Genomic DNA, 14,504 nt, shown 5'->3' on the forward strand with positions numbered 1-14,504 from the left:
ATGAAATACATATCAGTAGTAAAATTTTTATATATAATATCTATATTGGAAAATTATGGAAATAAGAATTCCAAATTTTTAGCGTTTATCAAAGGTGAAAATTAATCTATTATATATTTAAAATAACTTTTTATCGCATATTTTTCCTGAATAAAGTTACAAGATTGAATTAAAATTAGAATTAAAATCGAGGTAAAAATGAGAGAGGATTAATTAAATTACAAGTGTATGAAATAATATTGTAGTATTATTATTACTTTTTTTTAAAGTTGCTGTAATATCTCATCTGATTTCCTAAAACTTTCTACTACAACGAAACTGATAGTTTAATCAATTTTAATATCAATTATTGACCAAGAACGTGTGAATTTACAGCACAGCATAAAGTTATAAATCGTAACTATACATTTGATAAAATAAGAAGTGAGATATTGATCAGCACATAAAATCAGGCTGCTTTGAAATAGTATTTCAAGTAAAAAATAAAAATACTTTCGAAATAAGAATTTCAAATATATTCTCAGAACTATTTCAATAGTTCTTATGCTTGAAATATACTCGGCTCCAGAAAATATTGATTCAAGAGAAATTGACCATTCATCGTTGACATCTGATACAGATGAAAATCCAGAGAAAAAAGAATCTTTCGACCCATGACATCGTCCGTATCCTCCTTTACCTTACCGTGAACCTTCAGATAGCTGCTTCCATTCGAGTCCTCGTAATGGACCTTATATCGCAGATCTTCCTACGTACACCTAGTTCAATATATCCAACGCACGAGATTGAAGCGCAGGGATATCGACATAAAGGGTGGAAAAGAGATAGGAACAGGGAGGGGCCCGTATATCACGCGAAGATGGAAGTTCGCGATAAAATTGACCATTTGTTTCTGAAAGGGAGGTGAAAAAAAAAAGGAAGGGATCCTGGCGTGAAAATTCCATCGATCCGTCGAACGACATCTCGATGAACGACCCCTGCGAAATTCTCTGTAATGGACAAAGAAAAATTCCAATTGCTTTTTTCTTTCAATGGCCCTTTATTTTGGATTCTTCACACGTCACCATTTCGCTTTGCTTTTAGGAATTGTATTGAACACGAACGCGATAGGGGGTTGAAATGCAAAACTCCATTATGAAAATATTCCTTTTTACGGTGACATGATTTATTAGGTGACGTTATTTGAAATAGATATTATTTCTACAAAAAAGATTATATTAAATTTGTTAAATTTCTGTAGCTTCTTGATGGGTATCACGAAATTACATGAGGAAATAAAAGTTCGTTTCCATCGAGTACCTACGGGTAGGAAAGTTAACTTGGATCCTTGGATATCCACCATTTGTCTCTGTTCTTGGCACACACACACACACACACACACACACAGTGAGAAGAGCCATTACTCGAAACCGTTGGTAATTTTCGCTAACGAAAATACGTCTGGCTGTTGCACGGTAATAAAAAGCAAATTGATCTTCGCCAGGGAGTCGATGTTATCCGGATAGGAATACAAAGCTATTTAAATACAGTGCACCGGTTTCAAGAGGTTCGATATCGAAAAGAAACTATTCTCCTTCGAGGATCCGTTTGAACCGTGAATAAAGTTGTCGTGGATGGTTTCATGGGAGTTCTATCTTCCCGAGCTTAGCTGATTTGTATGGGGGATGATAGACGTGAAACCGTCTATCCTTGACTCTCTGACCTTCTCTGAATCTGGAAGATAAATGGCCGATGGAGAGACAGGAAGATAAAGTAGAGGTTTGTTTCACTAATGGAGTTCATTGTATTAGATGGTGTATACAGGGTTTATCAGGATAGGTATTTTGTTATTGTATCGAGTGCTTTTCCCATGATTTCATGACATAAAAGTAACGTAAACTAGCACTTCTGGTATATCAAATTAAAGGTTCAAATTTAACGAAAGTGACTGTACAAAGCTTTCGTTGATATTCTTAACACAGAGTGATTAGTCCTGGATCGCAACGAACATTATTGCACTGTGTCGAATATCTAAATTTGAAGTATAAACAGTCTGACATGATTTCATGACGTAACGGTATCACCTATTAATTGCAAGAAACTGAAAAGGGAACAAACGGAACAGAAACAGTCGTTTGCTCGTTGTAAATGAAGAGATACGCTATAAATAATTCGCTTTACAGAACAGTGAGTCGTGTATCCTCGATGGGCAGCTTTCACCGGTTCGCCCTGTTATTCCTGGCAATAAATACCTTTCTGCCTGGACAGAAGTTGAATTTCGATCACAGAGCACTCGATAGCAGCCGGATGGTACGAAAGAAAGTGGAAAAAACTGAAAATACGAGTATTCGCTCCGACTTTCCTCTGAATCCGTTCCATGCTCTTGAACGTCATCATCGTAAAATTTCTTTCACGATCGTGGTAAATCATCTTCGATCCGATTCCATTCCGTGAATTTTTTGAAAGAAAAGAAAAGATAGAAATCTTAGAATTCACGAATTAGACTGCTTCGTCAAACTTAGAAATTAATTTAAAAATAAAAGACAGTGATGCACGAATTATCATGCAATTTGCATACTCGAATAAATATTCTTGGCGTATTCAAAGGAGCTGATGATCGTCGAATGCAAATATAAAACAGACGCTAATTCAACAACTTAGCTGATCCGTCAGCTAATCAAAGCGAGCCACCGAGCTTGATCTTAGCTAATCTTTACAGAAGGGACCAGCTTTGATCCGCTCGTGAATTACGTTTACTCAAGCTGCAATCCGAACGCAGACTCGTATCCTTTTCGAAGAATTCAGCTGGGAAAGTTTATGACTGTCATACCGTATTATAAATTCAACACGGCGACACTAGTTTCACGATGCAAGCTTCGATTCCTTCGTGAAATTCACCAGGAACCGTACACTTTCCTACTAACGCGGTTTCCGCTATGATCACTTTCGATTAAACTCACTTAGAAACTTTCCGCAGCTTGATTTAATCTTTCTCGAGATTTTCAAAGCTTTTTACTGCGCCAAGAAATTTCTTCAGATATTAATTCTTGTTCCGCTAACAGGGTTGGAGTCGTCGAAAGAAATGAATTAGAAATGGTAACAATTAATTGTAATATTATACGAATTCACCAATCAGGGTATTTTTACGCAATTTTTCTTCCTAAAGAAAATTTTATTCGAATAATCCTCGGGTTCAGCTACATTCAAATTAGAATTTTATTCCTAAATTTTTCCAAAATCATGGCTCTTTTATCTTTTATTTAAAGGGTCGATTAAAATGTAACACCCGAGAGACTCGTTTGAGGGAAGCAAAGTCCGAAGGGAGAGGTGGTTTTATAGAAAACAAGGTCGTCCATCGTGTGTATCCGTGCGGTGCCAGGTCGAGTTAGCAGGTGAGCGTGGCTGAATTATGCCTTATTACGAAGCGGAAGGGCCAAGTCCTGTACACGTCAGTCACGCGAATAAATTGTATCTCTGGCGGCGAAGTGGCCAGGGAAAAGAAAGATTAGAAAGCGTGGAGACGAGCTAGCCCCGGGAAAAATGCTACTTTCTACGGGGACCACTACGAGCTGTTGAATTAATTCGCTGTATTAAAAACACCGTGTCCACTTTTCTTTTTTTTTTAACTCCTTTCTTTCGTAGAACTTTTCTTAGAGGAAGTTTTCCTTTGTCCTTCAAACGCGACAGAAACGTGGAAATTACGGAAATTCCATTTTAAATGTTTTTCCATCCAGTTGAATTTTTCGAAAATATCGAGATTCCTTGTATTTTCGAATGGTATTGTTACGTTTTTCCTTGTTTCGTTGCAATATCCACTATGAAAGAGAATTTTTGAAATCCTCAGGAAAACGTTGAAAGAGAAATAATAATTACACTTCCGCTCAAAAGTCAGGATACGTATTCAAATTTTATAAAAGTCTGAAAAAGATTTAAATTTGAAGGAAAGTAATGTTTTTTCTAATTTGTAAAATTATTTAAATAATTCTACCATTTTGAAGGATTTCATTTGGGAAGAAATTTTCAGGCTGATTTTTGATTTGGAAACTACGATGAATGACTGATGAATGATTTATGCTGGTCCAGTTATATTGCAATATACGTTTTGTTGGATATGTAAATTCAATTGAACCATTAACGATTACAGTTTCCCATTCGCTATGTTATCGTTTCTGACATTGTAAGCTCTAGAGGAACCTCTTAATGCACCGTTCGCAACTGATACTCGGGTTGCATATAAATTAGAATGCAACTGAATAATTAGCTAGGTTCCGATGAAATATAGCGGATCATTTAATTGAATTTCCGCGAGAATTTCCATTTTCCAAAATTATCCATCCATTATCAAAGAAATTATAAAGAATATTTTGATCATTTTCAAAACTCGATCCCTCCAAAAAAAAAAAAAAAAGAGAAGAAGGTTCGATAAATGCATAAATCATCGACATTGTTTCGTTCAGCTCATAAATCATTTCTACCTGTTCGAATGTAAATTGGATTCAACGCGTCGAGCGAGAGAAATGAAACACTTTGACGTAGAGAAAAATAATTTTGAAGATTAAGATTCGATCGGGCCAAGCCCTGCTGTTAAATCGTGGCCGTTTCATTAATCTTGTTCAACGATGATTTTTGCATACGACCGGAACGTAAATTTAATTCAATGCTCTGAGCCTGGTAAATAGGATCGTTAAATAATTCACGCGCTCTGTTACGTTGATATTCAGTTCCTGTTTTCATAATTCATTTCCTCGCTCTACATCTGCCACCCCGCCCATCTGGGCCGTGATCCAAAACTTTACCCGTGTCCACCCTCAAATTAGCTGATCAATGGCTTTTCGTCGACTTTAACCCCCGCGTTACATGTTTCTTTCTTCAAAGTATCACTGTCTAAATTATATAAAAATTTTTCATTTATAACATCCCTGGATGAAATAGTGTTTAGATTAATAAAAAGAAAAAATTCTGCAGATTATTAAATTTTAATAAATCGACCTTGGTAAGGGAATGTAAGATAGACACGGTGTTAGCAGTGTCGTGAGCGATTGTAATCACAATTAATCGAGCGTCGTTACACGCGGTATTAAACGACGATAACAATGAATCTAAGCCGAGGAAAGCCGTAGCTACGTACGACGTACCCCGTTACCAACAAGTTATTACTACTGTCCCACGAAATTAGTTTATTTCCGTATTTAAATGAGTCCCGCGAACGACTTCTCGCGTGTCCGACTGATATCGAATGTGCTTTTCGTTAGGCTAACTATATGATTCTCTTGAAACACTAAAATCTTATAATTTTTCATTTTCTTCTAACCGATGGTTTCAATGATTTTTTGAAGAATTATTGAAAAATGGTAAAATAGAAAAATTATTTATTAACTTCTAACGATAGAGTTGAAATTTGAATGAAATTTGTTTGTAGCTTTCACATTACAAATAATTTACAAATTAATTTGGATAATTGATTCCCTTTGATAAGAAAGGACATTGGCACACGATGTCCAATCACGTTTAATTGCCTCTCGTCCTTGAACTAATCAACCTAAAGGCGTATGACCACCCTAAAACTTGTCGATAACCGAGAGAAATTTCCAGTATTGGCGAGCTATACCTAAGGTAGAGATCGTTAGAATCATTTGTTCCATTATGACCACCCAGACACTCTAAGCTTTATGGAATGACTATTGATTGGAAGATGGCAAGTTGTCTTGAAAATGAAATCTTCTACTTCAAAATGGAAGGTTTATTTTCAGAAATATGTTAGTTTGTTCGAATATCTTAGATTCCGTTCTTTCACTTCCTTCTTCGTTTCTTTTCGCCATTTCTCTCTGCACCTCACATTCCCTACTTTCTTTTTTATCTTTCAGTCTAACGTGCAATCGGCCACTCTTCTCTTTCAATCTAACCCGCAATAAAACCGGACTTTTCAGCTGCACTCGCCCTTTTGCCGTATTAGTTACCCTCTCGTTTTTGCATGTTTCCCTTCCTTTACTTTTCTCTCAGCCACTAGGCCGTCCCACTTTCAACCCTTTCAGCTTTCTTCTCAAGCATTTCAACGACGTTCCCCCAACCGCCCCCACCTTTCTTTTTTCTTCGCATTCTACGCGACCACGATCGCGATGTCCTGATTCCACCTTTTTTACGTGGATCCTTGTCGAAAGCTAGTTAACACCTTTTCCTTGTCCTCGAAGAGTCGAGAAAACTTTGAAGCTTCTTTCGGAAAGTAGCTAAAACTTTTTCCACGAATTTGGAGAATATAAATCTTGGCTGCAAGAAAGTCACCAGTTTTAGGATTAAGTTATTCCAGCAAGAAAATTGACGTGTTTCGGGTTAAAGATAGAAATTAATTTCTCTCTTAAGCAAGAGTAACGAGGAAACGTGGAAATTCTAATTTTCCTAGAATTAGAAATTCTAGTTTGAATACTGGGAACAATTTGCAGAGATGCCAGTGAGGGAATGAAAAACCTCAGGGCAATTTTCTTCTCATTGCCGAGGGGAAAGATGGTGTTACATTGAAACACGTGAAGAAGTTAATTTCTCTCGGTACTTTGTTTTATGATTCTCTTGCACCGTCTTAAAATTATCACTCGAATTGTCGTTACTTTTCCTGGTTACGATACAGGTATGCGTGCACGGACGATAATGTTAAAGGATCATGCATTCATAATATATGCACCACGTATGCACTGATCCCAGGATAACAAGGCCTTACGTCACTCTATAATGATATTCAAACAGTCTTGCCGAAGAATAAAGTGATAAACCAAAGAATATATACATTTCGTAACAAGTGCAAGTATTATACTTCTTCGATATCCTCTTTCGTTACGAAGACAAAAAGGATTCCCTTTCAAGATTATAGTGTGAAAATCATTATAAATTATTTATTCCTGGTCATAATGGAACAGAAATAAATTATTTATTCGAATTTCAATCTAAAATATTCATTTTGGTGAACAAAATTATTATTATATTTTGATATTATTATTATTATTATTATTATTATTATTATTATTATTTATAATTATTATTACATATAAATTATTCATAAGGCAAGAGACTCCAGTAGAGTAATTTTGATTGCAAACATACCTGAAACGTTTCAAATATTATTGTTCACGAATGACAAACAAATTAATTCATCTCGGCGACGTAAGAAATATTAAAAATCTTAGGAACCAGGTGTACCTACTGCAGAAATAAACTTTGCCGATCATTACCGTCACCGTCTATAAGATATTTAATCGGGTCGCTTGGGGTACAGTAAAATTCTGGATCGATTTTCCATTAATCGACTATTAGTATGCGATAGCTAGTTTCTTCGTGTACGGGAAATGACTTTGGTCCCTTGAGATAATAATAAGGCAGCAATCGTCCCGCGAGAATGTTCTTCGATAAAGTGTAAGCTCTGACCGGGAAGTTCATTTGTCGAATAATGAACCGTGTAATTCGATGAATTCATCTTTTGTTACTCTAATTACGAGAAGCTTCTTCCTATTTTCTCGTTTAAAATCACAAACCATTTTATAACAAGAACTTGTCGTTTATGATAAAATTGTTGCTCGAAAAAGAAAGAATTAATTAATAAACCAGCATAGACAGTAATTCTTTATTTCAACAAAAACACTAATAAATTTTACAATTTAAAATAACGAACTTGAAACAATTGATTCTGACCTGTCTGGTAGTTCTAGCGTTAAATTAACAACATGAAAAATTATTTTTTAATTTTCCTTTTAATTACTCGTAGTACCGAAAGATAACAATGACCTACTTATTTATACCTGAAAATTATTTGTATTCTTCAGATTCTTTGTTTAGTATCCAAAAAAATGAGGGAAACAATGATATACAATCAGGGCAAGGTTGTAGAAGTAGGAAATACTTAAAAGGGATCGTGTGCCAAGGAAAGTAGAAAATTGAAACATTCAACTTGCCTAAATGGTAGCTGTGTTTGCGGAAGTGTTGACATTTACTACCCACCCCTCATTGTCAGCGATAACCGTTCTCACGTTTTTGGCAATTTTCCAACGCTCGTTCGCCAACCAACACGCTCTTCGCGAATCACTTCGCGACCGACGTGTTAAATAGTTATGCAAGACAAATTGCTTGCCATAATACGCTATCTTGTCGTTGACGATGATTACCTGCTTCCATTATACCTCAACCCTTCTCATTATATCATTTAATGACGTTAGAAAGTCTGATTAATTAGTAGGATACTTTCATAAAATACAAATAGAAATTCATTAGAAGAAGCTCCTCTGTAAATATTTCTATTTTTCATTTGAAATACCGTTTCCATCCAACTCTGTCTCTATCAAGATTTCCAGTCGTGTATAAAGAGCACGCGTACAAAAATTATTTTTAAAAAAACAATGTACAGAAGACGTGGCGACGAGATTTACATTTGCCTGGTGCATGAATAAACCGAAACGTGTCGCGAATCGAACGATTTCAATTTCAAAAACATCCACATAACGCGATTGATTTTCTCTGCGCGTTTAAAATGCAGCGCGCGAAACCGCGGCGGGAAAAAATGGATATTCGAAAAAAAAAAAAGAAGAAGGAAGAAACCCGCGTTTTATAAAGAATCCAGGAGTTGTGATTTTCATCGGATCGCGAACAAAGAATAAAGGGTCGAAAATTTAACATTCGAAAATTCATGGAAACCGCAGTTTTTCCTTCTGCTCCATTCCTTTGATCCTTCGTCCACGTTTCCGCGGACGTCTTTCCATCACGCGTTAATTACCCCAGCCATTTCAAGTGTGCGTGCGAGTGTTTTTTCCTTTCGTTCTTCATTCAGAATTAATTGTGGCTTCAAAGCGGCTGGCATTAATTAAACGGACTACCGGATCTGGTTATTTATTCGCTTTCGCAAACGGCCGACTGATTCGTTTGGAATTCAGATGCTGAATTTGTATTTAAAAGTGGTTTCCAAAAAGAAGGAAAAATATTTTCTGCTTTTACTGTCCCGTTTTGTGAAACAAAATTTTCAGGAAACTAAGAAAACAATTTCATTTTGTATCAGCAAGATGCATAAGCACTTAAGAACGATTCCTTCTGAACAATTAACAACTCGCCATCGTCCTGTTATCGATGGTACAATCAAAGTAAATGGATCTCGATGCGCATTAATTCGAGCAGAGCCGAGAATATCCTCCTTTTGAAACTTTTAATAAGCACGACTTTGCGTTTCATAAAATCTCCAGTCTATTCTGGAACAACCTCTTCGATTCGATCGATTCCCTTTCCGAGTATTAATCGACGAACGGGGAACATCGTTGAAACTTTTCCTCGTTGAACTTTGAGAGACCGCGTTACACTTAGCCATGCGATCTTCATTATATTCTAATCGAATCGGGTTATCGAACAAAGCCTGCGTCTTCGAGAAATTACTATTTCAGATAGAGTTCTTCGAACGGTAAATATGTCGAGGAGAATGAACATCGTTTCTTTCCGAACAGACAAAACGGAGACTTTAATTTTCCAGTGAAATTATCGGTAAAACTGATAACACGCGTCTCTGTGAAAATTCACCCATCAGCCACACATGGACGGTGTATGTTTAAATTGGAACGTAAAGCATTGCCGGAAAGTTTTGGTAACAAGGTGCTCGCCGGTAGCCCGATACGGGCCGGATAATCGAATCTATTCCACCTTTTCCCTTCGCCAAACTCACGGAATCGAATTGAATCGAGTCGAGTCGTTAAGAAGGGTCGAGTAGGAAATTGACACAATGCCTTCGAGGCACATAGAGCAAATGGTGTCGAATGGAGCGAACGAAACCAAAGACTTTAACGAGAGCGAAACCGGAGCGGAAAGAGTATCCGGCTGCAGGCTGGACAGGGTGAGCCTAGGAACCTCGTCTCGTTTTTTTACTCTCTCGTGGGCTCCCGTTAGTGGTTAAAAACAGAATTAACATATCGTAATCGCGTTGTCGAGTATAAGAAACGTTCGAAGATACTTGCTTCCGTCAAATTTCCACTGTGAAACCGTCATTGTTCGATGACGAGATGATTTCTTCGCGACCAGTCGGTTCGTAAGTTTCACCTTGGTACACTTCTAATTAGAATTATTTTTAAATTTATACAATCTCCTGCGAAGGATATCGCGTTAAAAGCACGAACGTAATTTCTCCAGCATCCTTGAACGTACCAACTACCTTACTCCTAACATTATCGATCATCTGAAAGTAATGTTCTTCGTAAAACTTGCTGATCCTTCGCATCTGCTTACAATACTTCAACAATGTTCGAACTTCAATCTCGAAAGTTTTCCCTTGTATCTATCGAGAAAACCAGCTAGAAACTACCAGTTTAATCCCACAATCTTAATACAAACTGTGTTACAATGTTCGGTAACAATCTAGGAAACGTTGATCCATCAATTTCGTCTTCTACCATCTAAATTTTTTCCTAGACTTACAAAACTTGTTATTCGAAATTTCTTTGACTGACAACAGCCATCGAGGTATTTCGTAATGAAAGAGTTGAGAAATTCCTAAAGAGAATTTCTTTTTCAAACGAATAAAACCTTCGGTACAGTTCCTTTCCCGCGGTTGCGAACATTTACAAAATTAAATCAATTCCTTCTCGATCAAGGCGTAAATCCGTCTATCTTCTATTCAGACCTATTTCCAGGTGGGTTTAGTTCCTTTTTATCAAGTAGAAGGAGGCCTCGAACCGCGGTAATACCGGCAGGCAGAAGTTCTTCAAGATCTGGCGAAAGTGTCTCCATCCTTTACTTCGAGAACACTTCGGAGCCACCAGCTATCTTTTCTTGATTTTTTTCCTTTTTTTTTCACTTCCTTCTGTCGTTGTCGTTTCCTTTTCCTCTTTTCTCTGCTTTGCTCGGGTCCCGCGAGAGCATTGCTGATTTATTTAAAAGAGACGCTACAGGCAAGATTCGCGCGGAAACGGAAGGAAAATGAGGGAGAGGCTCTTCCTTCAAAGCGGAAGTGTTACGATAAATTTGAACGGATAATATTGAACGTACAAGTATCGTTAGAATTTTTTCTTTTATTATATAAAACAAGCTTTCTGTTCTTTTCAGTAATTTTCTTTCAAAGTTTGATGACTAATTAATTTTTCTTGAAGTAGAATAATTAATTTTCATTCTTTCATGATGGATTTTCGAAACCTCGCGCAAGGTGTATAATAAAATTGAAATCTGAAAGAATTAAGTTAAATTAAATTTTTAATTAATTGACGAAGAAGGATAGCAAGTGTTTGGATAATAGTGTATCAAAATGAAGTTACAACCGACTCCATGAATGATATTTCTGTGATCGAAAGGTATGAATGACATATGTACATACACTTTGTTTATCGTGTACACACAACTCCTCCGTTTCGTCTACGAAACAGTGCGACGAAAGCAAGTATCGCCGACAAAGTAACGACGAGATATCAAATATTTTATTAAAACACAAGGAAACTCCTAATTATTCATTTCTAACAAACGTAAATCATTTATTTCAATTTCTATCGATTGAAACGATTTGAAATTTTTAACTTTTAATCCAACAACGAAATCGCTAAATCGCGATTAGTGGAACTTTCACCGAACAATCAATTTAATTTTACAATCACTTCGAAGCAACACGATATCCTGGACAATTTTCCGACAATCCGAAACAAAATCAAATAAAATCATTTGTTTGTGGAACGAAGAGGATCAATATTCTCTGATCGCGATTTAGCGAAACAATGAAACCATAAAAACCATAATAATCCTTGAATTCACGATTTATTATTCAACGATCCTTGAATTATATTTCCACGGATATTAATTGTAATTTTTGCATATTTTAATTTTATTCGAGGGAAATATAGGAGCGTGGTCGTAAAGTATTTGATATTCATTCGTAAGGAGCATTAAGGTGTAAATAGAATTAAGAAAATCTAGGATCTTAAATCGTAGCTGTACGTTAAGCAATAAGCTATGCTGGAAACGATACATATCAAGAATTGCCTGTCTGGTGCACTCGATGTCGATTCTCGATACCAGGCACCGAACTATTCAAAGAAACAAAAGACACCGATCGAGGCTGGATTTTAAAGCATAAACGTCGAAACGATCGGAACACAATTTCGTGGCTCGATGCCTCTTCAATTTTTGGCAGAGAAACGAAATAAAAGAGATGATCTCGGAATTTCATTGAACTCTATGCTTGAAATTAGAAATCAAGGAGAAATATTTCAATGGAAATATTTAAATATTTTTTTAGAGATTAAAATTTACAACGTGAAGCATACAATTTTTTTCCCAAAAGTAAAAAAATCAAACAAAAAGAGGTTGAAATCCATCGAGATTTTCCTAGAATTTTCATACGAATTTCGAACACCATTTCAGAATATTGTTCGCTGTATTTCCATCGGATAATGGTTTTCTTTCCAAGATAAATCTACAATGTCAAGAAAAGCGTGTACATAGATCAAGGTATTTGTGATTGAAAATTCCATTTATCGTGTTCGATTATCCATATCCTGTTATCCATAAATATTAGGACATTTCATCATAATTCAGGAAATAATATTATCATAAACTTATATTTAAATAGAGACTTATATTACTCCTGTACAGAATTTGATATTATATTAGTACCGTATAAAAGATGCATATTATTTAAAATATTTTCAAACGTAGTTACAGAAAGATATCAAAATCAAACACCTGCTAATCAAACTATCTAATATTAAATGCTATAATCATATTTTCTTACATATAAAAAAAAAGATTTTAAAATAGAGAAACTTTATTTGTTCATTAGAACAATCTGATTTTCTAATACATTTTCTATTTTTATTTTTGATATGAATTTTTCGCTCCCAAAATTATTGCATACCATGTCTCAAAATACTTTTTTCGTAAACAATTTAAACAATTTAACAACCATAATAAATAGTTGCGATTCATGCCCACCAATAAATACAGCAGTATCTGATTTGTTGCAATTCTGTATCGTCACGCGACAGTTGTTCAATTTGCGAAATGACGTACGATCATTACAATATCATTTTACGAAATGTAACATCCTATGGGGTTGCACGGTATGGATTTCGCAATTAAAGATTACACCGGTTGTTGAATTCCGCGAACGCATGGTGCAACGTCGCTGCAATTTTGCATCGATGCAACTGCATATTTTTTCTGATCCATATTTCGGGATATTTCCAAATTTCTTCGATAAACAATACAATATTAAACGACCATCTACCATAATAAATAATCATTGCGATTCATATTGCAATGTTTGATTCGGTGCAGTTGCATATCGTTATGCAACAGCGGTGCAGTTTGGCAGATTTTAATAACGATCCATGCGCAGATGTAATATTGAATTTCGTCTGTACGAATTACCATTAATCTTCGGTATGAAACAGTTTTCAAACAGAGAACACAGCAGAAAGCTAGAAGCTTACGATAGATAGATCAAAGCTGGAACAAGGAAAGGTGGAAGCGCAGAATTTTTTTTATTCCCGAAGCGAGCACACGCTAAATAAAAAAGGGAGCTCGCGAAACGATAGCAATCGGCGTCGATTGCTAGAACGGGAACGAGAGAAAACACGAATGCTTAAAGGAAGGAGAAAGACCGAGGTATGCAACAATGGGACATTTTTATCGAAAAAAGGCCAGGGAGAAAAGGGAGGTTGCCGTGAGGCAATGCCACTTTTGTTCAACTCGCATTTTCACCAGAGAGGAGGAGCCACCCCGAGAGAGGTTGGCTGGCCTTTGACACGACACAAAAGGCTATTGTGCGATGACCCGTTAAAAATCGTTGTCCGCCTAATCGGCCGAAGGTTGATTCGATAAAACGCCGAAGGGCTAACCCGTCAAATTTGCATCATCCTGCACGCAGCCTCTGGTGCAGTAAATCTGACTACTGATCAAACTCTTCCCTTTTTTTATCCACAACTTCCTGTGATTTTCATTTGTAACAACTATTATATTCTTCTTCTTCGATCCTTATTTCTTTATAAATTAATCAAATTAATTACCATCCTATATTTCTGCTATACATCAAACCTTGTAAAACGTACAAGACTTCTCCTTCTAATTTTTCCAATTAATTCTTCATCGATATAAATAATTACAATAAACTATGTTTATAATCCGTCCAACGAGACGAGTCAGGATATGTTTACAAATTCGCGCGCTCGACGCAGGGTCGAAGCTCAGTTGTTTCCAGTTCTTCAAACGTTCCGGTCGAGGTTTGTGTCGAGGCACGTGAATTTCTATGCATTTACTGTCTCGTCTCGTTGGATGGAGTATATTAACAAATAAAGAAATACAAGCATGCAATCAAAGTGTTTAATTCTACAGAAATGAAAATCATTAAAAGTATTCGATAAAAAATAGAAAGCAATCTTCTCGGATCATTCTATCAATAGTAGGTTCCTTTTAACGTGCGATTTAAAAATAGCAGGTAATGCTTGCGCATAATTACCATGCAAATTAAGATCTTTTTTTCCCCTTTGTGAAATCACCGATAATTCCGTGGTAGCAAACAAGAGAGTTCAATG

The 14,504-nt window shown here is 36.2% G+C and overlaps 1 protein-coding gene across 2 annotated transcripts in view; it reads left to right on the forward strand.

The window, feature by feature from the left end:
- Positions 1–9: 9 nt before the first annotated feature.
- Positions 10–14,504, forward strand: part of LOC114871344 (rotatin) — a 32,301-nt gene continuing 17,806 nt past the window's right edge. For both annotated transcript variants that reach the window (XM_029177119.2, XM_029177120.2), the window contains exon 1: positions 10–3,371. The gene's annotated coding sequence lies outside the window, so the exon portion shown is untranslated. The remainder of the gene's footprint in view (positions 3,372–14,504) is intronic.

This window comes from Osmia bicornis, chromosome 12, assembly GCF_907164935.1.
Source record: "Osmia bicornis bicornis chromosome 12, iOsmBic2.1, whole genome shotgun sequence".
Taxonomy (NCBI): domain Eukaryota; kingdom Metazoa; phylum Arthropoda; class Insecta; order Hymenoptera; family Megachilidae; genus Osmia; species Osmia bicornis.